This window comes from Macaca thibetana, chromosome 8 (genome assembly GCF_024542745.1).
Source record: "Macaca thibetana thibetana isolate TM-01 chromosome 8, ASM2454274v1, whole genome shotgun sequence".
Taxonomy (NCBI): domain Eukaryota; kingdom Metazoa; phylum Chordata; class Mammalia; order Primates; family Cercopithecidae; genus Macaca; species Macaca thibetana.
The window spans coordinates 113,465,112-113,489,287 of NC_065585.1; the positions used below are offsets into that span (position 1 = coordinate 113,465,112).

The following is a 24,176-nucleotide window of genomic DNA, read 5'->3' on the forward strand; positions in this document are numbered from 1 at the left end:
AGATCATTGGGATTGTAAGAAAATAATGAGTTAATGTAAAGAGAGGTGTCTAAAACTAAAAAAAGTTGACTAATTGGTGACTTTCAAGCTACTCTGGGGAACCCTAGGGATGTTCTTCCGAGGTTCTTTCAGAGGGTGTCTGGAAGGAAGGGAGGAAAAGAGGCAGAGTATAGGTTTCAAACCCCACCTGAGTGTTCCTCTTTTATCTGTTGTGTATTTGCACTTCCTTGTTATTTATTTTATTTTATTTTATTTTTTTTGGTAGAGATAGTGTTTCACTATGTTGCTCAGTCTAGTCTCAAACTCCCGGCCTCAAGCAGTCCTCCCATCTTGGCCTCCCCAAGTGCTGGGATTACAGGCATGAACCATTACTCCCGGCCTTTTGTTGTTTATGGAAAAGGTTCACATATATCGCCTCCCCAGATGTAAAACTCAGAGTAATAAGATAGTACAGCTAAGTCTCCTTAGGGACCAAGATAAGGGTCATTGCCAAGGGAGACTGGGGCACTTCAGTGGAAGATTGGTGTGCCCTGTTCGGAGGGCAAAGAAAGGACAAAGAGGAGTGAAAGGGAACTGAAGACAAGCTTTGAAGTTTTATACACATGAGAGTTCACTAGAACCTTTGAATGTTAAGATGAGGTTTCTGGTATTTTAACCAGTTAGGGGTGTTTCTATAGATTCAAGCAGGTTTCTGTCTGAAGCTGCTTGATCTTTTCCATTCTGACCTTGTACCTCCTTAAGACTGGTTTAAGTTTTTCTAATGTTCTTTTTTTTTCTTTTTTTTTGAGACAGGGTCTTGCTCTGTTTCCCAGGCTTGAATGCAGTGGTGCAGTATTGGCTCGCTGCAACCTCTGCCTCCTGGGTTCAAGCAGTTCTCTTGTTTTTGCCTCCTGAGTAGCGGGAGTACAGATGCACACCACCATGTCCAGCTAATTTGTGTGTGTGTGTATATAAATATATGTGTGTATATATAGATATGTATGTATATCTATATGTGTACATGTATACACATACATATATATACATGTATATACATATATATATGTGTGTGTATCTATACATGTATACATATGGATATATATTTTTTGAGATGGTATTTCACTCTTGTTGCCCAGGCTGGAGTGCAATGGCGTGATCTCGGCTCACTGGGTTCAAGCGATTCTCCTGCCTCAACCTCCCAAGTAGCTGGGATTACAGGCGCCTGCCACCATGCCTGGCTAATTTTTTTTTTTTTTTTGTAGTTTTAGTAGAGACGGGGTTTCACCGTGTTGGCCAGGCTGGTCTCGAACTCCTGACCTCATGTGATCTGCCTGCCTCAGCCTCCCAAAGTATTGGGATTACAGGTGTGAGTCACCGTGCCTGGCCTGAATTTTTGTAGTTTTTTTTTTTAGTAAAGACAAGGTTTCGCCATGTTGGCTAAGCTGGTCTTGAACTCCTGACCTCAAGTGATCCGCCTGACTTGGCCTCCCAAAGTGCTGGGATTATAGGCATGAGCCACCGAACCTGGCCTTCCAATGTTCTTCTATAACACATCTTAACTTTTTGTGTCATAATTATCTTCTAAACACAGGTCTTTCTTGCTACTCTGCTCTTTAGGGGCATGGAGTACTCTTCCCTTTGCAGCTAGTGCGTGGTCATGTGACTAAATTCTGTCAATCAGATGCCTCCTTCAGGTCTTTGAGGGGAGAGGTACTAAGAGCTCAGGGCAATTAGAAATTATTCTCAGCAGTGACGGAGTAGTCAAAGACTTAACAGAGGCTTTGGGGAGTGCCTGGTGGTAGTTCATGGGGAGATGTTCTCACTGGACACTTGGCTGTGGCATATCTTGGCTGGGTTGTGCTGCCTGGATGCTGATGGTGAAAACCTGCCTCTTCCCAAGCCTGCATCTCTAGCCTTCCCATCGACTCTGAGCTATTTGACACATATGTTAACAATTTCCCTTTCTGCCTACTTCAATAGAGTCATTTTTTGTTGTTTGCTATTAAAAACTTCATACATATGGTGAATCTCCTAAGATTCTTTCATTGCAAGCAACAGATGTTGGCTGGCTAATGGTAATGAAACATTGTGGTTGACTCCCAAAATCTGTTCCTCCTGGTTGGTTTGGTTTCTTTTTTTCTTTTTATATTTTTCATTAACATTTTGAAAGAAGGTAGGTAGATTGGTTTCTAAACCAGTGGTTCTCAAACTTGAAGGAGCATCGGAATCAATGGAGGGCTTTGGAAACACATTGCTTGGCCCCACCCTCAGAAATTCTGATTTTGTAGGTGTAATGGTTGGTTTTATGTGTCAACTTTGTTAGGTTATAGTCTCCAGTTATTCAAACAGCGTTGTAGGTGCTGTGAAGATATTTTGTAGAGGTGATTAACATCTACATCTAGATTATCCTTGATGATTTGTGTGGGCCTGATCCAATCAGCTGAAAGGCCTTTGGAGCAGAACTAAGGTTTCCTGGAAGAAATTCTGCCTGTGCACTGCAGTTTCAGCTTGGGAATTAGCACCTGCCCTTCCTGGTGACCCATGTTATGGATTTTGGACTTGCCTAGCTAACTTCTACAATCATGTAAGCTAGTTCCTTCCATAAATTTCTCCATATATGTCTCCTACTTGTTCTGTTTCTCTGGTTGAACCCTGACTGATACGGATTTTGGTACCAGAGGAACGGAATCTTAAGTATGAGTTTTCTGAATTGGCTCTGTGTTTTCTAGAATTTGTTTTCTAATCTGATTAGATTGAAAGGCACTAATGACTGTGTTTCCAGTGGTAAAGACGGTGCTGATGGTCCATGGCCTGATGTGCCGGTGGAGATGCATGAAATACCATGTTTAGATGCCTCTCTGAAATACCTTATAAAATGCAAGGTTCTGGGTGACCATGGATCTGATATCTTAGAACATTTTAATCAAATAGGTACTATAATGAGATTGGCTGACTGTTCCTAATTGAGCTGGACAAAGTGGAGAAAGAAAAGGGTGAGCTAAGGGTTTCAAATTCCCAGCTGAAGTGTTGCGTAAATGATCGGAAAGTGTTTTATGTCTGCCCTGGAAGCAACTCTCATCTTCTTAGCCACAGGACTAAGATTTCTGAAAACCAAACCCAGAGTGCATCCTGCAAGTGGCTGTATTACTATGTAAATGGAATTCTCAGCCTTGCAGAGTGTATACTATTGAAGTGAGAGCATTGGCTGAGTGTGGTGACTCATGCCTGTAATTCTAGCACTTTGGAAGTCTAAGGCAGGAGGATTGCTTAAGTCCAGGAGTTCGAGACTAGCCTGGGCAACATAGCAAGATTTCATCTCTACAGATTATTATTATTATTATTTTAATTAGCTGGGCATGGTGGTGTGCACCTGTAGTCCTGGCTACTCCAGAGGCTGAGGTGGGAGGATCACTTGAGCTCAGGAGATTAAGGCTGCAGTGAGCTGTCATTTTGCCATTGCATTCCAGCCTGGGCAAACAGAGTGAGACCTAGTCTCTTAAAAAATAAGATGAGAGCATTGATTGAGAAGCAGTGGGATCCTGAAAAGTGGAATGGGGACATATGAGAGGATCCTGATGAAGCCAGTGAAATGGAACCCCTAAATTCTGCGTTGTATTTCTTGCCAGTAGAAGCTGCCCTTCTACTTCTGTTTGAGAAGGTTAATCCTACTTTGCCTGAAGGATCTGTAACGGTCTCTTCAGAGGGGTTCCTTACCAGGCATCACTGATCTTCCTCAGGGTCTGCCCTTGCTACCTGCTTTGCTCCTAGATGTATAACTAGACATAAGTTCCAGTAGGCACCAAAGAGTGAGGTATAAATTATGATCCATGAGGAGGTACCCTGCACACCAAAAGGACTCCATGATTTTCCCAGTCTATACAGACAGAAATCTGGGGAATATATGTGAGAATGGATCTCAGAGTGTAGGATATGGTGGTAGGACTAAGGTTGAGTCAGGACAACTTTATTGATCTGGATTCAATATTTAAGGGGCTAAAAAGGACTCTTAACAGTTTAGTTGGTTTGCTGAACATGGACTCAAATATGGCCTACACTAAAGTCAAAATGCCAGAACTGCCTCAGTGTACTGTGGAGGAAGGGATTCAAAGGTTCAGGGAGACTGGAATGTTAGGGTGGATTTATCATATAAGCCCCACCCACCCACCCTGGAGGAGTCAAGAGGACACACCTTTCACCATGACTGTGAGAAATAGATTTTTGAGGAGGCCCACAAATTTGGGTTCTCTTCTTTGTAGGTCAGAATGTACAGTGGGAACTGCTAGCATCAAACTGGAACCCCTAGAGGCAGTGGGGTTAATTTGATCCCAGGGTAGCAGGGGCAAATGGTGCCAATCACCAAAGATCGCATGGCATGGTTATACTGTAATGGACAGCAGAGTCAAAGCAGCCATCAGAATTGTTGGACTCAGGCTAGGAACATTGGCACATGCCTGTAATCCCAGAACTTTGGGAGGCAGAGGCAGGAGGACTGCTTGAGGCCAGAAGTTTGAGACCAACCTGAGCAACATAATGAGACTCTCTCTACAAAAAATTTTATAAAGCAAAAATTAACAAGAATTTAACAAGAATTGTCTGACTCAAAGACCTATGGCATTGGCTGGTTGATCACTGTGTACATATGGAAGAGATAGATGGCAGTCTTACTTGATTTATGTAAGTGGAAGAGTTCTAGGCTGAGTAAACAGAAGTCTTTTTTTTTTTTTTTTTTTTGAGACCAAGTCTCTCTCTGTCACTCAGGCTGGAGAGTGCAGGGGCACAATCTTGGCTCACTGCAACCTCTGCTTCCTGGGTTCAAGTGATTCTCTTGCTTCACCCTCCCAAGTAGCTGGGAGTACAGGCACCTGCCACTATGCCTGGCTAATTATTGTATTTTTAGTAGAGACAGGGTTTCACCAAGTTGGCTAGGCTGGTCTCAAACTCCTGACCTCAGGTGATCTGCCCACTTCGGCCTCCCAAAGTGCTGGGGTTACAGGCATGAGCCACTGTACCCAACGAACAGAAGTCTATCTTAAGTCACCACAATTGTGTCATAGCCTCTGAATCATTTCCTAGACTTGAGCTAGTTTATAGGTCCAGGATCCCTTCAATGAAGGAGAGACTGGGTTCCCCTTGAGGAAGGACCCTACCACATTGCCAGATTTATATTGTTTATCTTTCTCCCAGTCTTCCCTCAATGGACCCATGACTATTTACTGGGGTAACTTTGCTCTGGGAAAAGGGAAAAGAATCAGACAGTTTAGGGATTACTGGACACTGAATTGATGCTAATTCCAGGAGGCTCAAAACATTACTGTGGTCCACCAGTCAGAGTAAGAGCTTATAGAGTTTTAGCTCAGATCAGTTTCACAGTGAGTCCCATGGGTCCCTTGAATGATCCTGTGATTATTACACAGGAATGGAACCTGCATTCTAGAATGCAGAATTAGAATAGACATACTCAGCAACTAGCAGAATCTCTACATTGGGTCCCTGACCTGTGGAATGAAGGCTGTTATGGTGGCATAGGCCAAGTGGAAGTCACTAGAACTACCTCTGCCTACAAGAATGATAAACCAATAGTGGCTGTGATATGGACACTTGATTAAAGGGGCTGAGAGGACTTGTGGTGAATCCCAATTGGAAGAATATCAAAGTTAGAGATGAAGGTGACTAGGGAGAGTTGGAGTGAGGAAATAGTGTGAAATGGAGGGATACAAAAAGTGCCCTTTGGGAGGCTGAGACAGGCGGATCACGAGGTCAGGAGATTGAGACCATCCTGGCTAACACAGTGAATCCCCATCTCTTGGCCGGGCGCGGTGGCCCAAGCCTGTAATCCCAGCACTTTGGGAGGCCGAGACGGGCGGATCACGACGTCAGGAGTTCGAGACCATCCTGGCTAACACGGTGAAACCCCGTCTCTACTAAAAAATACAAAAAACTAGCCGGACGAGGTGGTGGGCGCCTGTAGTCCCAGCTACTCGGGAGGCTGAGGCAGGAGAATGGCGTAAAAACCCGGGAGGCGGAGCTTGCAATGAGCTGAGATCCGGCCACTGCACTCCAGCCTGGGCGACACAGCAAGACTCCGTCTCAAAAAAAAAAAAAAGAATCCCCGTCTCTACAAAAATACAAAATCTAGCCTGGCGAGGTGGCGGCGCCTGTAGTCCCAGCTACTTGGGAGGCTGAGGCAGGAGAATGGCATAAACCCGGGAGGCAGAGCTTGCAGTGAGCTGAGATCGCGCCACTGCACTCCAGCCTGGGTGACAGAGTGAGACTCCGTCTCAAAAAAAAAAAAAAAAAAAAAAAAAAAAGTGCCTGGGCTCTGTGCCTCAGAATATGATCTTATTTGGAAATAGAGTCTGTGTTAGTCCATTTGTGTTGCTATAAAGGAATACCGGAGACCAGGTAATTTATAACGAAAAGAGGTTTAATTGGCTCCCAATTTTGCAGCCTGTACGGGAAGCATGGTGCCATCATCTGCTCCTGGTGATGCCTTGGGAAGCTTCCAATCATGGTGGAAGGTACAGGGAACAAGTGTGTCACATGGTGAGAGTGGGAGCAAGAGAGAGCGAGGGAGGGAGGTCCCAGATTTATTTATTTATTTATTTTTTTGAGACAGAGTCTCGCTCTGTCACCCAGGCTGGAGTGCAGTGGTGTGATCTTGGCTCACTGCCTCACTTCACCTCTGCCTCCTGGGTTCAAGTGATTCTCCCGCATCAGCTTCCTGATTACCTGGGATTATAGGTGTATGCCACCATGCCTGGCTAATTTTTGTATTTTTTTTTTTTAGTAGAGGTATGGTTTCACCATGTTGGCTGAACTCCTGGCCTCAAGTGATCCTCCTGCCTTGGCCTCGCAAACTGCTGGGATTACAGGTGTGAGCCACCACACCTGGCCAGGTCCCAGACTTTTAAACAACCAGATATTGTGTGAACTAACTGAGCAGGAATTCATTCATCACCAGGGGGATGGTGCTAAACCATTCATGAGGGATCCTCCTGTATGCTCCAAACACCTCCCACCAGGCCCCGCCTGCAACATTGGGAATCGCATTTCAATGTGGGATTTGGAGGGGACAAACATCCAAACCATATCAGGATTACTGCAGATGAAACTACGATCAGGTTATACTGGAGCAGAGTGAACACCAATGATTCATGTCATCATGAAATGAGGAAATTTGGACACAGACACACACAGAAATCGTCACTTAAAGACTGGAGTTCTGCTGAAAGCCAATATATGCCACAGATTGTCAGGAAACCACCTGAAGCTAAGAGTCAGGCCTGGAACAGATCCTTCCTCAGCACATACAGAGGGAGCATGGCCCTGCTACCACCTGGATCTCAGACTCACAGCCTCCAGAACTGGGAGACAGTTTAAGTTCTACATTTCTGGAGGGATTGCAGAGATTAATGCCACCATCAAGGACTTGAAGGATATAGGGCTTGTGCTTCCTACCACATCCCCATTCAGCTTGCCTGTTTGGCCTGTGCAGAAAACGGAGAATAATAGTAGATTGTCATAAACTTACCCAGATGGTGACTCGAATTGAACTGCTGTTCCAGATGTGGTTTCATCGCTTGGGTACATTAACATATCTGGTACTTGAAACACAAGTGCTCTGGCAAATGCTTTTCCTCCATACCTGTTAGTACACACCACCAGAAGCAACTTGCTTTCAGCTGGCACGGCCAGCAGTACACCTTCACTTTTTAGTCCTATGTCATAATTTAGTCTGCAAGGACCTTGGTTACCTTTCCCTTCCACAAGACTTCACACTGGTCCATGACATTGATTATATTAAGCTGATTGGACCTGATGAGCAAGAAATAGCAACTACCAAGAAGTAACAACTACTGTAGATATATTGGTAAGGCATTTGTATGTTAGAGGGTGGGAAACAAATCTGACAAAGATTCAGGGGTGTTCTACCTCAAGGAAATTTCTAGAAATCCAGTAGTATGGGAAATGTTGAAATTTCTAAGGCCAAGGATAAATTGTTACATCTGGCTCCAGATGAAAAAAATGATGCAACACCGAGTGGATTTTGCAGGCAACGTATTCCTTAAGTGTTATGAGACTCTAGTTTTACTGACTGATCCCAAAGCATCCCAAAGCTGCTAGTTTTAACAGGAGCCTAGAACAAAAGAAGGCTCTGTGATGGGTCCAGGTTATTGGGCAAGCTCAAGTGTCATTTTAATACTCATTTTTTTTTCTTTTTTTAGACATAGTCTTGCTCTGTTGCCTAGGCTTTAGTGCAGTGGTGTGATTTTGGCTCACTGCAACCTCCGCCTCCTGGGTTCAAGTGATTCATCTGCCTCAGCCTCCAGGGTAGCTAGGATTACAGGTGCCCATCACCATGCCTGGCTAATTTTTGTATTTTTAGTAGAGACGGGGTTGGCCAGGCTGGTCACAAACTCCTGAGCTCAAGTGATCCACCCGCCTTGGCCTCCCAAAGTGCTGGGATTACAGGCGTGAGCCGCCGCGCCTGGCCAGCGACCTAATTTTTCCTTGATAATTAGGATGAATTACCCGCTAGAGTGGCCCCTTACTTTGTCCATTTGTTCAGTAGCATGAGGAGCCCAAACTGGCCAAGGACAGTCTCAGGTTTCCAATTCATCATGACAGTGTTTCCTGGTGGAAGCATTCCTTCCTTGCGCACTGGAACTTCCAAATCCACCATATTAGTACCACTTGTGTACCTTCTCAGAGGCTCTTGACTGCCTCCTTCTTACACTTGGTTGGTGTCACACCCACACCAGGTCACCCCTCCACTTTGAGATTTGAATAAGACGCCACATTGCAAGGTGTGGGATATGGTTTCCTGTGTGGCTGCCAGGAGCCCAGATGGTGCAACTCAGAAGTTTAGGGCATTAGCTCAATGGAATGAGCAATGACCAATGGGAAATAAACTCCTGTCTTTTCAGGAATTACCACAAGGTGTGTTTTCTTTTGGCACCTCTTCTGGAGAAGTCCTGTGTGCAGAGTGAACCTGCCTGCAAAGCGACGTGCTGTGTGTCTGTACCTCATTGTGAATCAATGCTGCAATCCACTGCATGCCATTGCATCATGTCTTGTCTCACTTTTTTTTCCCTCACGTTTGTGTCTCTGGACATGCTTCTGTCCAAGTGCCAGAAACGGTTTTGTTTGTTTGTTTTTTTTTTCCTTGAGTTCTGCTTTCTAGAGGACTTGTGTTAAGACAATTGGTTGTGAAAGTTGTACAGGATGGAATTTTGGAATTGGATTGTTCACAGGAATCAGAAGACCTTGAACATCGACATCTTCCCAAGTCTTTCTTTCTGGCATAGCAGCCCCTTCCTTCTTGCTGAAGGGGATTAGCCTTCCTTATCTAGAGACCATGTAACGGCCTCACCTGAAGCAGATGCCTTGCAAGATAGCATTTATTCTTAAGACTGAGTCCTGCCACATCTCTGCCTCCAGGCCAATAACTAGAGTCAGATCTCAACCTTGACAGGGAAAGACAGTCCCTGCTTTGGGAGGAAATAAGTCACATAGCAGAGGAATGATAACTCTCTTGGAATTAGAGCACTTGGCTTGGGAGGAAGTAGGTCACATAGTAAAAAAATCATGGTACCATACAGCTAATATGTACCAGTGAGAGTAGGAATAAACCAGGTGGAAATTCATCTGGAGGTTGTTGGGCTGTGGGAGGAGTGAAATATGGTGGAAAGAGGAGTCCTTTATGTTCACTTGTGAATTGGGATTCAGTGTTCTGTCAAAGACATGAGCTACTGGTTCTAATACTCTTCTGGGATGGTTTCTTGATGGATGATGATGGTTTCCTGATTGGATGTTATGATGCCTACCATAAGTGAGGTGGAGATGCCAGACTTTCTGTGGTATGGTATTGAGCACAGTATCCGAAGACTTAAGGAAGTGGAATGTTAGAATTGACTTATGAGACTGAATAATCCAACATTTGACTCCTCTCTGAGGGTTCAGAGCATCTCCCTTCACCCAAGGTAGTAAGGAAGGTACTGGTGAGAGAGTTACTGGCATTTTTAAGAGCTCAATGATGGCTGTCCTCTGTGGGCAAAGGCTAATAGTGGGAAATGCTGTCATGGAAATGGACTTCCAAAGATCAACAGAGATGGTGGGTTTCTGAAGTGGCAGATTGCATCTCTTCATTGTCAGAACTAAGGTGGACGGAGTTCCATACTGGGCAGCAAGTCAACAGTAGCCTGATTTACAAATGGATCTGCATGATATGCTGATACCACCTGGAAGGACAGTGAAGGGAAGTGCCCTGGGGGTGGAATTTTGAGCAATGCATCTGAAATAAGAGATGGCAAGACATATGTATCTACACGTTTCAAAATAGACAGTAGTTTCTGGTTTGAATGGGTGATCAGCGGCTTGGAAAAATGAGATTGAAAAATTGACAATAAGGGTGGGCAGGATTACTGGCTCACGCCTATAATCCCAGCACTTTGGGAGACTGAGGTGGGCGAATCACCTGAGGTCAGGAGTTAAGAGACTAGCCTGGCCAACATGGTAAAACCCCATTTCTACTAAAAATAAAAAAAATTAGGCCGGGCGCAGTGGCTCACGCCTGTAATCCCAACACTTTGGGAGGCCGAGGCAGGCACATCACGAGGTCAGGAGATCGAGACCATCCTGGCAAACATGGTGAAACGCCATCTCTACTAAAAATACAAAAAATTAGCCAGGCATTGTAGCACACGCCTGTAGTCCCAGCTACTAGGGAGGCAGGAGAATCACTTGAACCCAGGAGGCAGAGGTTGCAGCGAGATGAGACTGTGCCACTGCACTCCAGCCTGGGCGACAGAATGAGACTCTGCCCCCCGCCCCCCCAAAAAAAGAGAAAAATTAATGATAAGGAGATCTGGGGGAAATGTAGATGTATAGTCCTCTCTTAACAAAAATGATATATTTTTTTTTTGTCCAATATACATGCTTACAACTACCTGAGTAGTAGAGTATCACAGAAATTCTGGCATCTCCACCTCACTTACTATAGGCATCATCACATCCAAACAGGAAGCCATCATGCCTCAGGAAACCATCCACACAGAGTATTAGGATCAGTAGTTCATGTCCCCAACAGAACATTGAATCTTAAGTCACTTCACAAGATGACATTTTCTGTGGCTATTATTCAGCGTCTTTTTTTCAGCAAACCCTATTCCTGTTTCATTGCCTCAAAAACAAAGTCGCTAAGGTGGTAGGGATGAAAGTTATCCATAGATTCAGCAAAAGGATCATCCATTCACCAAAACCGATCAGGTTACAACCGCTGCTGAGTGCCCTATCTCCCAACAGCAGAGGCCAACACTGAACCCTGAATGTGGTTCAATTCCCTGGGGAAATCAGCACGCCACCTGGTGGCATGTTGATTACATGAGACCACTTCTATCATGAAAGGGGCAAGGATTTGTTGTCACTGGAGTAGACATTTACTCTGGGTTTGGGTTGGCCCTTCCCAGTTGAAAAGCTGTTGTTGAAACCATGATATGTGGATTTACAGAATATGTTATTGTGCATCACAATGTTTCACATTGTTTCTAAGTAAATCATTTTATAGTGGATGAAGGGCAGGATGGGAATAATGCCCACATAATTTATAGGAGTTCCTGTCTTCGCTGGATCCAGGAACAGTAAATCTTCATGATTTTGTTAGCTCTAGGATGCCTTCAGGAAGATGCCTTTTCATATTTTGCCCAGTTTTGTTAGTTTCCCTGTGTGATAGGATTGGTCCAAATCATCTTGCCCTCACAAACCTAAAAGTGGAATTCCCTTACTTTAGATATTTGAAGACAGCTCTATCTTTTATTCAAGTTAAAAATCCAAAACATCCTCAGTTATTTACTTGACCTAGCTTTTGGATCCTCCACCATCTGGTCATCTATCTAGGTTTGATAATGTTTTTTTGTTTGTTTGTTTTTTGTTTTTTAAATCGCCAGCACAATCTTTCCTTATTAAAGGAGAAAAAACACATCTCTTTCTTACATTAAAATATTCAAGCTTATGAATATTTATCAAATTAAATTATATTTAAGTTATACAGATAAACCATTCACAACTATATATGTTAAAATAATATGCATATTTCATAATTGAAAAAGAAAAGCAATGCAAGTTCTTTGTAATACATTCAAACAGTTTAGAAGGATATAAAGAGAAAATAAAGAGTCTGTATCTGGCCAGGCATGGTGGCACATGCCTGTAATCTCAGCTACTCAGGAGGCTGAGGTAGGAGGATCATTTGAGCCCAGGAGTCTGAGGCTGTAGTGAGCTATGACCGTGTCAGTCACGACACAGCAAGACCCTGTTTCCAAAAAAAAGAAAAGTATATATCTGCCCAACTCCCCACAGCCCCCTTCCTTTCATCCTCTCAGTGTGATCCCTCTACCTAGTAACAATCTCTGTTAACATTTTTTGGTTATTATTATAGAAATTATACACAATGTCCAGAATTTTTTCACAAAGAATAAATCTATTCTTTTCACAACTGCATAATATTCCATCATATGGATATATTATAATTTAAACTGACCATTCCTTTATCAATATACATTTACCATATTTTCAGTTTTTTCCCTATTTTCAACAATGCAATAATGAACATCCGAACATATCTTTTGTACATGAGTTTATGTTGTAGCTGCTCCAGACATTGGAGTCAGAGTCTTTATTATAGTTTAGATCTTTAATGTACATGTGTTTAGATTTATAAGATATATTTCTAGAATAAGATTTATGCTTAAATGTGGCACGCAGACTGTAATTAAGATATGGATGTCAGAGAAGCTGCCATTTAAACTTGGCCTTTTATCTTCCTGCATGGGAGGATAAAGTGAATCATTCCGAAGCGGATCTTCTTTGTTCTTTGTGGTTCACAAGTAAACATAGGGTAAGCAGGCATCTGTTGCTCTTGGGGAAATGTACAACAAAACCTTTTAAAAAGGGCTTGATGAAGGCTGCTTTTTTAAATATGTAGAGATGAAAGTTTGCTTAAGTGGAAGTAAATTTTCATGGAAACCCAGGTGGCCACTGGAAGAGTACGCAACATCTCTCACACATCTCTTTTGGACTTCCTCATAAATAGTACCTTTTGCATGGTTAGAGGCAGCTCTTAGGGGAGAGAAGGATGAGTGAAGACCGGGGATTCTGGCTTATTACCTGATTCCACATAGTCTTGGGGAAAAGTGGTTTCCGGGTTAGCTTGTGGCTCTGTCTGGAACTGGAATTGTCCTGGGTCCACAAAGGCACAATGAGTGTGTTGGGAAGAATGACTGCATATGTGGGTTTAACCTGGAGAGCTATTACCTGGGAAGTGAGGGAGGAGGACACCACTGTGGCCTGCATAGGAATATGGATGGAAAAGAACAGTGGAAAAGGATATACCAGACTTGGAAAGACCTGTATTCATAATGTGGCAACAACAATGGTAGCTGAAAGTTAGGTCTGCTGGTGATGGACTGGATCATCTGGATTACTCTCCAGAAGGCATTTCAGAAATATGTTCAGCCACTCTGGACAACATCCTGGGATTCTTGAATAAGTGGGCAGAAGAAGAGAAGTCTGCTGAAAGAAATTATACCTCCAACCTATCCAAAATATTGGGATGCTGCTTGGTTTAGTTAAGTAAAATAAGAGATGCAACCATATTTGTATCTTGATTAAATAAATTATACTGGTTGTGCCAGCATGATTATATGAAGTTCAGTGGATATATTACTTCCTTTTAGATAAACATTTCATGATTGCAGCCTTTTGGGAAGCTACATCTCTCTACTACTTCATATTGAGCTTATGAAGGTGACAAAAAAAAAAATGCCACTCTATTTCACTAACCACTATTTCACGGAACTACTAAGAGGAAGTCTCCCACCATTCCTCATTTGTACAACTGGTTAAAAAACAAAGCAAAACAAAAAACACCAAGTTCAGGAATTATCAGTTACACGCATTAATCTTCATCCCCTTACTTGTCCCTATCTTTTATGGAAGACAATAAAATATTTGTGTTGTTGATATCACTACTAATTCTTATACTTACAATAATCATGGCACTGTAACCAACAGAGATTCAGGATTCTCACTTTTTTGAAAATTATGGATAACTTTGAAGAGCAATGCCAGATTTTATCTTCTCAGATATACAGTTGCTCATGGTGTCTCCCAGTCAAAAGTTGTTAGAAAGCGACCAGTCTTGGCCCAAAGAGAACCCCAAATTTCAAACTGTGTGTTTTCCAGAAGCATTGGTTGTCACTTTCCTTTTCTCTAAGAACATTTTCTCTTTTATCACTAGAGGGCAATAATGCTCCACTATACAAGTCGGAAAACTCATCACAGACATAAAATCTCCTAATATTTAGTAGGTTGCTTATGCTGTTGTAAACTTGCTAGATAGATTATTTATCTCCTCCCAGATTGTCACCAGACTATAAAAGATTGCCTCTAGTATACTTCCCCTTTTTACACAAGTATTTCCCCTTTTTACATGAGAAGTCTCTGACATACTATTAGAATCAATGTAGTCTTCTGTAACTGGTCTCACATTTTCAATCATATAGGACTTAACTCTTTTCCATACAGCAAAATATTTCCAGATTCTGATGACTTCTCATCTCTTCTGCTATTGTCACTCAGGTTCAAGCCACTATCATCTGTCATCTTAGTGGGGTCTACCCTGACAGCTTGCATCAGTTAGGATAGCTCAGGTTATGCTGCAGTAACAAATGAGACCAAAATCTCATTGGCTTAATCAATATGTAGCTCACACCAAGTGTCTAACGCAGGCTGGCAGGGGCTTTGGCTCATGATGTTATTCAGGAATTCTGGCCAAGCGAAGCTTCCTATGGCATGCAGCAGTGGGAGAGGCATGTGGAGAATCACACGCTGTTCTTAAAGCTTCTGTCCAGAAATCATACACATAATTTCTGCTCACATTCCATTGGCCAAAACAAATCCTATGGCTGTACTTAACTTTAATATGTTAGGGAAGTACAATCCTAGTATAAGCCTGGAGATTGAAAATCATATGTATTTGGTGAACAGCAGAAAGGAAACCAAACCACTCTAATGATAATTTCACTTCCCCATTTCTGCCCCAGGACTTTGGATTTCCCTTATTCTGTTCTATTTTCTCCTATAACCCTTATCTTCTGACTTACTATATAATTTACTTTATTATTACTTTTCCTACCCCTTCTTTCTAGAATATAAATTCCACAAGGACAGGAATTTTTGTGTATCTTCTTCTATACTATATCCATATTGTTTGGAGCAGTGCCTGTCTCATACTAGGTATTCAATACATACTGAATGAATGAGTAATCAATTGATCATGAAACAATTTTCTTCACCTTATACAATAGCCCACCTGTATAGGTGGAATGATGACACGAATTAGAGAAATTGACACTGTGCTTGTTCAAAACCATGATATTTAGGTTGGATACCATGGCTCACACCTATAATCCCAGCACTTTGGGAGGTTGAGGTGGGTGGATCACTTGAGGTCAGGAGCTCGAGACCAGCCTGGCCAACATGGTGAAACCTTGTCTCTAATAAAAATACAAAAATTAGCCGGACATGGTGGGCACCTGTAATCCCAGCTACTTGGGAGGCTGAGGCAGGAGAATCACTTGAACCAGGAAGGCAGAGGTTGCAGTGAGCCGAGATCACGCCACTGCACTCCAGCTTGGGCAACAGAGTGAGACTCTATCTCAATAAAAAAATAAAAACAAAAATAAAAAACCCCAAACCATGATATTTAGGAAAGTCTTTGCAAGTAGGGTGTCTTACTGGGAGAATGAAGTCTTTTGAATCCAGGACCTCATAAAGCATCATGACAACAAGCAGATTGGGAATATTGTTTACTGTACTGTCTTTACTGTTGGATTCATAAGCATGATGGTAAACATAATGGTAAGTCAATTATTTTCTTTTCTTATTTAATTACTTACTTATTTATTTTTTTTGAGACAGGGTCTTGCTCTGTCACCCAGGCTGGAGTGCAGTGGTGTGATCATAGCTTGCTGCAGCCCTGAACTTTTGGGCTCAAGCAATCCTCCCACCTCAGCCTCCAGGTTGGGACTACAGGTGTGTGCTACCATACCCAGCTAATATTTTTTCATTTTTAGTAGAGATGGGTCCCACTATGTCACCCAGGCTGGTCTCAAACTCCTGACCTCAAGTGATCCTCTTGCCTCGGCCTCCTAAAGTGCTGGGATTACAGGCGTGAACCACTGTGCCTGGCCAATTATTTTAAATATATGCTGTTATGGTCCCTGCAGAGGCAGATGGAGGCTTAAAAGCTGTCAGCAGTCAAGCATCAAAAAGTGGAGTCAGATTCCTCATTGCATATGCATTCTTATTATTAGTTCGGTACTGCCTAACTTGATATTTTAAAGTAACTCACAATTATTAGTTACTCATTGGACTTCATGGAAATGAAAGGATCAGTTGTCATTTTCTGTGGGGAAAATGCCCGTGTGGCGGAGCAACAGACAAGGATGCTTCTCAGATGACTTCCATCATTAAGTGTCTGTGATTCTGGGACATGGCCATTCCAACACCAGCTTCCAGAAATCATCAAGTGAAAGGCGATAAAGAAATTGTTTTATCTCATTGCTTCCCTTTCTTGCCTTACGCTGTAAGCCTGGTTATAAGAAAGAAGAACAGGCTAGGCACGGTGGCTCATGCCTGTAATCTCAGCACTTTGGGAAGCCAAGGCAGGCAGATCATTTAAGGTCAGGAGTTCGAGACCAGGCTGGCCAACATGATGAAACCCGTCTCTACTAAAAATACAAAAGTTAGCCGGGTGTGCTGGTACAAACCTGTAATGCCAGCTACTCAGGAGGTTGAGGCAAGGAGAATTGCTTGCACCTGGGAGGCGAAGGATGCAGTGAGCTGAGATCATATCACTGTACTCCAACCTGGATGACAGAGCGAGGCTCTGTCTCAAAAAAATAAATAAATAAAATAAAATAAGAATAGTCAAAAGATGGAGAGGTTTGATGGTTATTTTGATTTCAAAGAAGTTACGGAAACCTCGTTTTCTTTTTTGTTTGTTTTGAGATGGAGTCTTGCTCTGTCATTCAGACTGGAGTGCAGGGGTGCAATCTTGCTTGCTGCAACCTTGGCCTCCCAGGTTCAAGCAATTCTCCTGCCTCAGCCTCCCGAGTAGCTGGGATTACAGGCATCCCCCACCATGCCCGGCTAATTTTTGTATTTTTAGTAGAGACAGGGTTTTACCATGTTGGCCAGGCTGGTCTTGAATTCCTGACCTCATGATCTACCCACCTCGCCCTCCCAAAGTTCTGGGATTACATAGGCGTGAGACACCATGCCTGGCTGGAAACCTCTTTTTCTTAGGGAAAAAGAATGTGAGGGGTGTGTGTGTTTTCAAATTAAGACCAGGGTCCATTGGAATAAGTGCTAAGATATTAAATGACCAGATTTCTTCAAATTAATGAACACCTTCCTTTACTACTTATCTTCAGCAACTGCAGGTTGCATCAGAAATGCCCATTGACTAAAATTTTGAATCCCAAGAGAAGAAGCTATTTAAAATAAAACATCTCTTTTGCCTTTACTTAAAAGACTGTATGAGCATCATGAAAAGTATAAATTTCAATCTTCGTTTGTATAAGTGGCTTTCATTAGTGTTTTGAAAAAAATTATGTAAATTTCCTATCCTAAACTAGCTTTGGCCCATCTGATAGTCCCCTTTTTCCATTTCCCCAGGTTACTATGTCCCTTACATATATTTGTGGCCTCAGGGGCAAGGTCTACAGCCAGAGGACCTTCTCTTCTGTCTCTACCACCTTCCTTTCCTGTTTCCTTCTCTCTTCTTCCTGCCTAGGGTCACACTTTTTTTTCTCCTCTCATACTATGGTAGGTCAGGCTCTCAGGCAATTTAGATGGCTAGGACTGACAGCATAGCACAGGAGATGGAGAAAGGGAGAGGAGGCTGGGTGGGCGGTTCATGCCTGTAATCCCAGCACTTTGGGAGGCTGAGGCGGGTGGATCACCTGAGGTCAGGAGTTGGAGACCAGCCTGGCCAACATAGGGAAACCCCATCTCTACTAAGAATACAAAAATTAGCCAGGCATGGTGGCGGGAGCCTGTAGTCCCAGCTACTCGGTAGGCTGAGACAGGAGAATCGCTTGAACCTGGGAGGCAGAGGTTGCAGTGAGCCGAGATGGTGCCACTGCACTCCAGCCTGGGTGACAGAGAGAGACTCCATCTCGAAAAGCAAAAAAAAAAAAAAAAAAAAAAAAAAGATTGAGAGAAAGGGAGAGGGAATATGGAACAGTAAACTCTCCTGGCCATACCCCTTCTTCCCCACTAACCACTGCTGTTAGTGACTGACTCCAGTGGTAAATGTGGTATCCTCTTTCAATCCCTCAGTCTATTCTCATGGGTCCTAATTTGCCCTATTCCCATGCTTTCCTCCTCTGGGTTCATGATTTACTCTCAAAACTGCATTTGTGGGAGGGAATGAGAAGAAATAATAAGGAAACAGCATAGGGTATCCAGACAGATGGTATCACCAGTATCCACAACCATGCCCTAGACTGGGCAAGCCTGGTTCCCTGGTCTAGTTTGGTCAGGAGGTCAGATGTCCAATATCAATGACTTAGTGTTTTTCAAACCTTAGGTCAGGGCTTTTGTTCCCTCCTGATATGAGGAGGAGAAAGAGGTGGACTTACATCTGGTAGACAGCAGATGATGACGCGGTACATAACCCATAGCTAATCTTAGCTCTTTAAAAACAGACCTGCTTACTCTTGGGAGTAAGTTGCAGATGTGACTTTCATTTCTCAGGTATGCTGTAGAGGAAGCAGGGTTGAGAATCTCTGTCCTACTTTACACTATAACCACCTCCCTTAAGTACACTGTTATTCAATTTCCCCCCCAGTTCAGTTGCTGGGATGCTTTCTTGACCTAGTGACATCAGTTACGATGGAAATTTTGGGAAGGGTGGAACAAGGGTGGGTCATCTGGACTCCAAGTGCTTTCTTCTGTGTGTCAGGCCTCTGCAGAGACCAAAACAGGAGATTCAGCCTCAGTGCTCAATTATATATTTTCTTGTGAATAATTATTAATTTTAAAATTTATTACAAAATACATCAAATATCAGAAAAGCATGGAGAATAGCATATCAAATATCCTGCTATCTTATAGCTATTTCAGATCCCTATATATATATATTTTTTGAGACAGAGTTTTTACAACCTCTGCCTCCTGAGCTCAAGCAATTCTTGTGCCTCAGCCTCTTGAGTAGCTGAGATGGCAGGCAAGCCACCACTCCCGGCTAATTTTTGTATTTTTAGTAGAGACAGAGTTTCACCACGTTGTCCAGGCTGGTCTCGAACTCCTGACCTCAAGTGATTGGCCCGCCTTGGCTTCCCAAAGGGCTGGGATTTTGATATTCTTCACATGGACACTTAGTATACCACAGGAAGGCATCTTTAATCACTCCCTTTCTGTGTTCGGCCCCTCCTCCTGTGCTTATCCTAAAACAGAGCCTTACAGGGTCATAATTTGGAGAAAGCGCAGGTGTGAGCCACTGTGCCCAGCCATATCAGATCCCTATTCTTGTTTTATTTATTTTATTTTTTGAGATGGAGTCTTACTCTTGTCACCCAGGCTGGAGTGCAGTGGTATGATCTTGGCTCACTGCAACCTCTGCCTCCTGGGTTCAAGTGATTCTCCTGCCTGAGACTCCCAAGTAGCTGGAATTACAGGTGGGTGCCACCATGCCTGGCTAAGTTTTGCATTTTTAGTAGAGATGGGCTTCTTCATGTTGGCCAGGCTGCTCTCTGACTCCTGACCTCAAGTGACCTGCCTGCCTTGGCTTCCCAAAGTGCTGAGATTACAGACGTGAGCCACTGTGCCCAGCCATATCAGATCCCTATTTTTGAAGAATCTAAGTCACTAGGTACAGTACCAGGCACTGTGTATCACTCCCCAATCTCATTAGTCTCTTTCTTTTCCCAGAGGTAACCACTATTCTAATTTTGGAGTTCATCATTCCCATGAATATTAAAAAATTTTAATTACAGACAAGTGCACGATTATGTGAAGAATAGTTTGAATATATTACAACTTTACATAAGTTTATAAAGTTGTGTTCATTCCTCTGGGTCATTCCTTTCAACTGCTTCATAATATTTCTCTATGGCTTTAACCCAGTTATTGTATTTATTTTCTTACTGTTGGATAGTATTTTAAAAAATAAATAGATCTATGTTGAGATTATTTTTAAAATAGTGCATATTAAGCGTCAGGCATTGTTCTAAACACTTGACAAGTACCAATTGATTTAATTCTCATAATAGGACTAGGAGGAGCTCAATATTATTTCTCCATTTTACAGATGGGAAACTGAGGCACAGAGGGAAGTTAAGTCACAGAGAGAGGTTATTTGCTCAAGGTCACAACATTAGTAACTTGTGGGCCTACTTCCTAGAAGTGAAATTTGTGGATCACGGGCTATAGGCAGCTTCCACCTTACTAGATACTACACTCTACCAAGTAGTTGTGTAGATAGGAACTCTTGGAGAACAGAGCCAGAAGCCCAGAACTGTGAGGAATAATGGATTAGGAAACCATTCCCAGGAGGAAAACTAGGCCCTAAACTAGGAACATTCTCTGCCTCCAGAATAGGGGGTGTGACATGGACTGAATGATGTGTCCCCTCAAATTCATATGTTAAAGCTCTGTCCTTCAGTGTGACTATGCTTGGAGACAGTGCCTATGAGGAGGTAATAAGATTAGATGAGGTCATAAGAATGGGGCCCCAATCCAATAGGGCTGGTGTCCTTTGTAAGAAGAGGAAGAGACACCAGAGCTTTACTGCTATCTGCAAACCAGAAAGAGCACCCTCACCAGGAATCAAGTTGGCTGGCACTGTGATCTTGGACTTCCCAGCCTCTAGAACTCTTGAGAAATAAATTTCTGTTGTTGTGATTGCTTTGGCAGCACATATACTAAAAAATTGGAATGATGCAGAGAAGATTAGCGTGGTGCCTGTGCAAGGATGACATGCAAATTTTTGAAGATACACACACGTGTGTGTGTGTGTGTGTGTGTGTGTGTGTGTATAGATGGAATCTCGCTCTGTTGCCCAGGCTGGAGTGCAGTGGCACAATCTTGGCTCACTACAACCTCCATCTCCTGGGTTCAAGTAATCCTTCTGCCTCAGCCTCCTAAGTAGCTGGGACCACAGACATGTGCCACCACGCCTGGCTAATTTGTTTTGTATTTTTGGTAGAGACAGGGTTTCACCACATTGCCCAGGCTGGTCTTGAACTCTTAAGCTCAAGTGACCGGATTGCCTTGGCCTCCCAAGGTGCTGGGATTACAAGCATGAGCCACTGCACCTGGCCAACATTCCATATTTTAAAATGGACTCTGGGGACTCGAGGGAAAGGGTGGGAGGGGGCCGAGGGATAAAAGACTACACTTTGGGTGCAGTAAACACTGCTTGAGTGATGGGTGCACCAAAATCTCAGAAATCACCACTAAATAACTTTTCCATGCAACCAAACACCACCTGTTTCCCAAAAACTATTGAAAAATAAAAAAGAAGCTAGAAGATAGATATAATGGGTTAACTATACTATTCTCTGTATTCTTGTGTAAATTCGAACTTTTTTGTAATAAAAATTAAAGACTGCTTAAAAGAATTTCTATTGCTTAAGCCATCCCTTCTATGTATTTTGTTATAGCAGCCCGAGTGGGTTAATCCAGGGTCTTAATCAAATTTGTCTGGCTATGGGTTGGTTGTTACTATATGCCTTCCATTACTCCTTTTTGTTTTTGGATGGAGGTGTCTATTGTAACTGTCCTCTCTCTGCCTCACCATTGTATGCTGGGTGTGTGTGTAAGCAGATAACTCGTCTTTTTAGTTCATGGGTCTCTGGATCCAGAGAAGTTGGATTTGAGAAGCGTCATTTACGTTTGAATCTTGCAGATCATGTCGTCATGGACGTTGTCCCTGATGACATGATTGAGTGAGACTTCAGAGTCCTGACTGCAGATGAGTACCCCTTGCATGCTGGAGGGGTATCAACCATTGGGGTCAAGGGAAGACTGTGATAGAGATTGTTTCATATATGTGTGCAAGTATATATATTATATATATGTATTTATTGGCTCTATCGTGCAAGCTGGGCACCCAGGCTCTGTTGTCCAGGCCCAGTGGTATCATCTCAGCTCACTGCAACCTCTGTCTCCGGGGCTCAAGCCATCCTCCCACCTCAGCCTCCTGAGTAGCTGGGACTACAGGTGCGTGCCACCACACCTAGCTAATTTTTGTATTTTTTGTAGAGATGGAATTTCGCCACGTTGTCTAGGCTGATCTCGAGCTCCTGTGCTCAAGTCATCCGCCTGCCTGGGCCTCCCAAAGTGTTGGAATTACAGGAGTGAGCCACTGTGCCTGGCTGAGAGTGTTCTATATTAAAGGCCTCCCATGAATATCTCTTTTTAGTATCCAAACCCTTGCAGTCTTCCTGTCTTGATGCTGGAGTTGGCTATATGACTTTTTTTTTTTTTTTTTTTTTTTTTTTGAGATGGAGTTTCACTCTGTCACACAGGCTGGAGTGCTATGGTGTGATCTCGGTTCACTGCAACATCCGCCTCCTGGGTTCAAGTGATTCTCCTGCCTCAGCCTTCCAAGTAGCTGGGATTACAGGCGCCTGCCACCACACCTGGCTAATTTTTGTATTTTTAGCAGAGACGGGGTTTCACCATGTTGGCCAGGCTGGTCTCGAACTACTGACCTCAAGTGATCTGCTTGCCTTGGCCTCCCAAAGTGTTGGGATTACAGGTGTGAGCCACCGCGCCCAGCCATGTGACTTTCTCTGGCTTGCAGGGCATAAGCAAATACGAGGCTAGCAGAGACTTGATAAGCACTTTGCACTGGGAAATTGTATGCCATGTGAAAAAGGCCAGTTTAGCCACCCTAAGGATATAAAATCAAATAGACAGAGGTCTAGCCATCCCAACTGAGCCCAGTCCCTGCCAACAAATGTAGCCACAGCAGGACATGCAGGTATCCTCGACAGAATAACTGCCCAGCCATCCTACAGATTCAGGAGAAATAATAAATTGTTACGTCTTTAAGCCACTAAGTTTCAGTCTAGCTTGTTACATAGCAATATATAACATACACAGAAGTTTAGCTCCCCTATTGTCATTTTTGTTTTTTCAATTATAATCCATGACATCTATGCATTTTTTTCCTAAGCACAACTTTAGCGACATCTTATACGTTTTGATGCATACTATATTCTAATTTCCATTATACTTTTTCTTTGACTTAAGAGTTACTCAGGCAGGGCGTGGTGGCTCCCACCTGCAATCTCAGCACTTTGAGAGGCTGAGGTGGGTAGATCACCTGAGGTCAGGAGTTTGAGACCAGACTGGCCGACATGATGAAATCCTGTCTCTACTAAAAATACAAAATTTAGCCGGGTGTGGTGGCATGCACCTGTAGTCCCAGCTGCTCGGGAGGCTGAGGCACAAGAATTGCTTGAACCTGGGTGGCACAGGTTGCAGTGAGTCGAGATCGCACCACTGCACTCCAGCCTGGGCAACACAGTGAGACTCCATCTCAATTAAAAAGTAAATAAATAAATAAGAGTTATTTAGAAGTGTATTTTAACATTTCTTTATATAATTTTTTTGTTACTTTTTTGTTATTGGTTTCTAGTTTGAGTTTTGTTAGGAATGGGTTGTTAGAAGTTTTTGAGATTTACTTTGAGACAAAATACATGTTCAAATACTCTAAAACATTCTGCTTATGTTTTAACAGCACGTGTATTTGCTGATTTTTGGCTGTGGTATATATATGCACATATATATACACAAACATAGTTTATATATTTTATATATGTTAATAAATAAAAAATTAGCTTGATATGGTATATGTGTTTGTGTATGTAGACTACATATATCTATATATCTATTATATTTACTATGTATTATAATCATTCTATATCTATTATAGTATATTATATAATCTGATATATAATATATTAATTATATATATATTTTTTGTTTGTTTTTCCTGTCACCCATGATGGAGCGCAGTGGTACAATCCTGGCTCACTGCAACCTCTGCCTCCCGGTTCAAGCAGTTCTTCTGCCTCAGCCTCCCAAGTAAAGTAACTGGGATTACAGGCACTCACCAC

The 24,176-nt window shown here is 42.8% G+C and overlaps 1 protein-coding gene and 1 non-coding gene across 10 annotated transcripts in view; one reads left to right on the forward strand and one right to left on the reverse strand.

The window, feature by feature from the left end:
* The window catches only part of DCTN6 (dynactin subunit 6), a 1,120,059-nt gene that overhangs the window by 122,549 nt on the left and 973,334 nt on the right, over nt 1-24,176 (reverse strand). The window lies entirely within an intron of this gene.
* Nucleotides 20,950-21,054, forward strand: LOC126961882 (U6 spliceosomal RNA). The gene has a single exon (XR_007728468.1). It is a non-coding gene; the product is annotated as a U6 spliceosomal RNA (small nuclear RNA).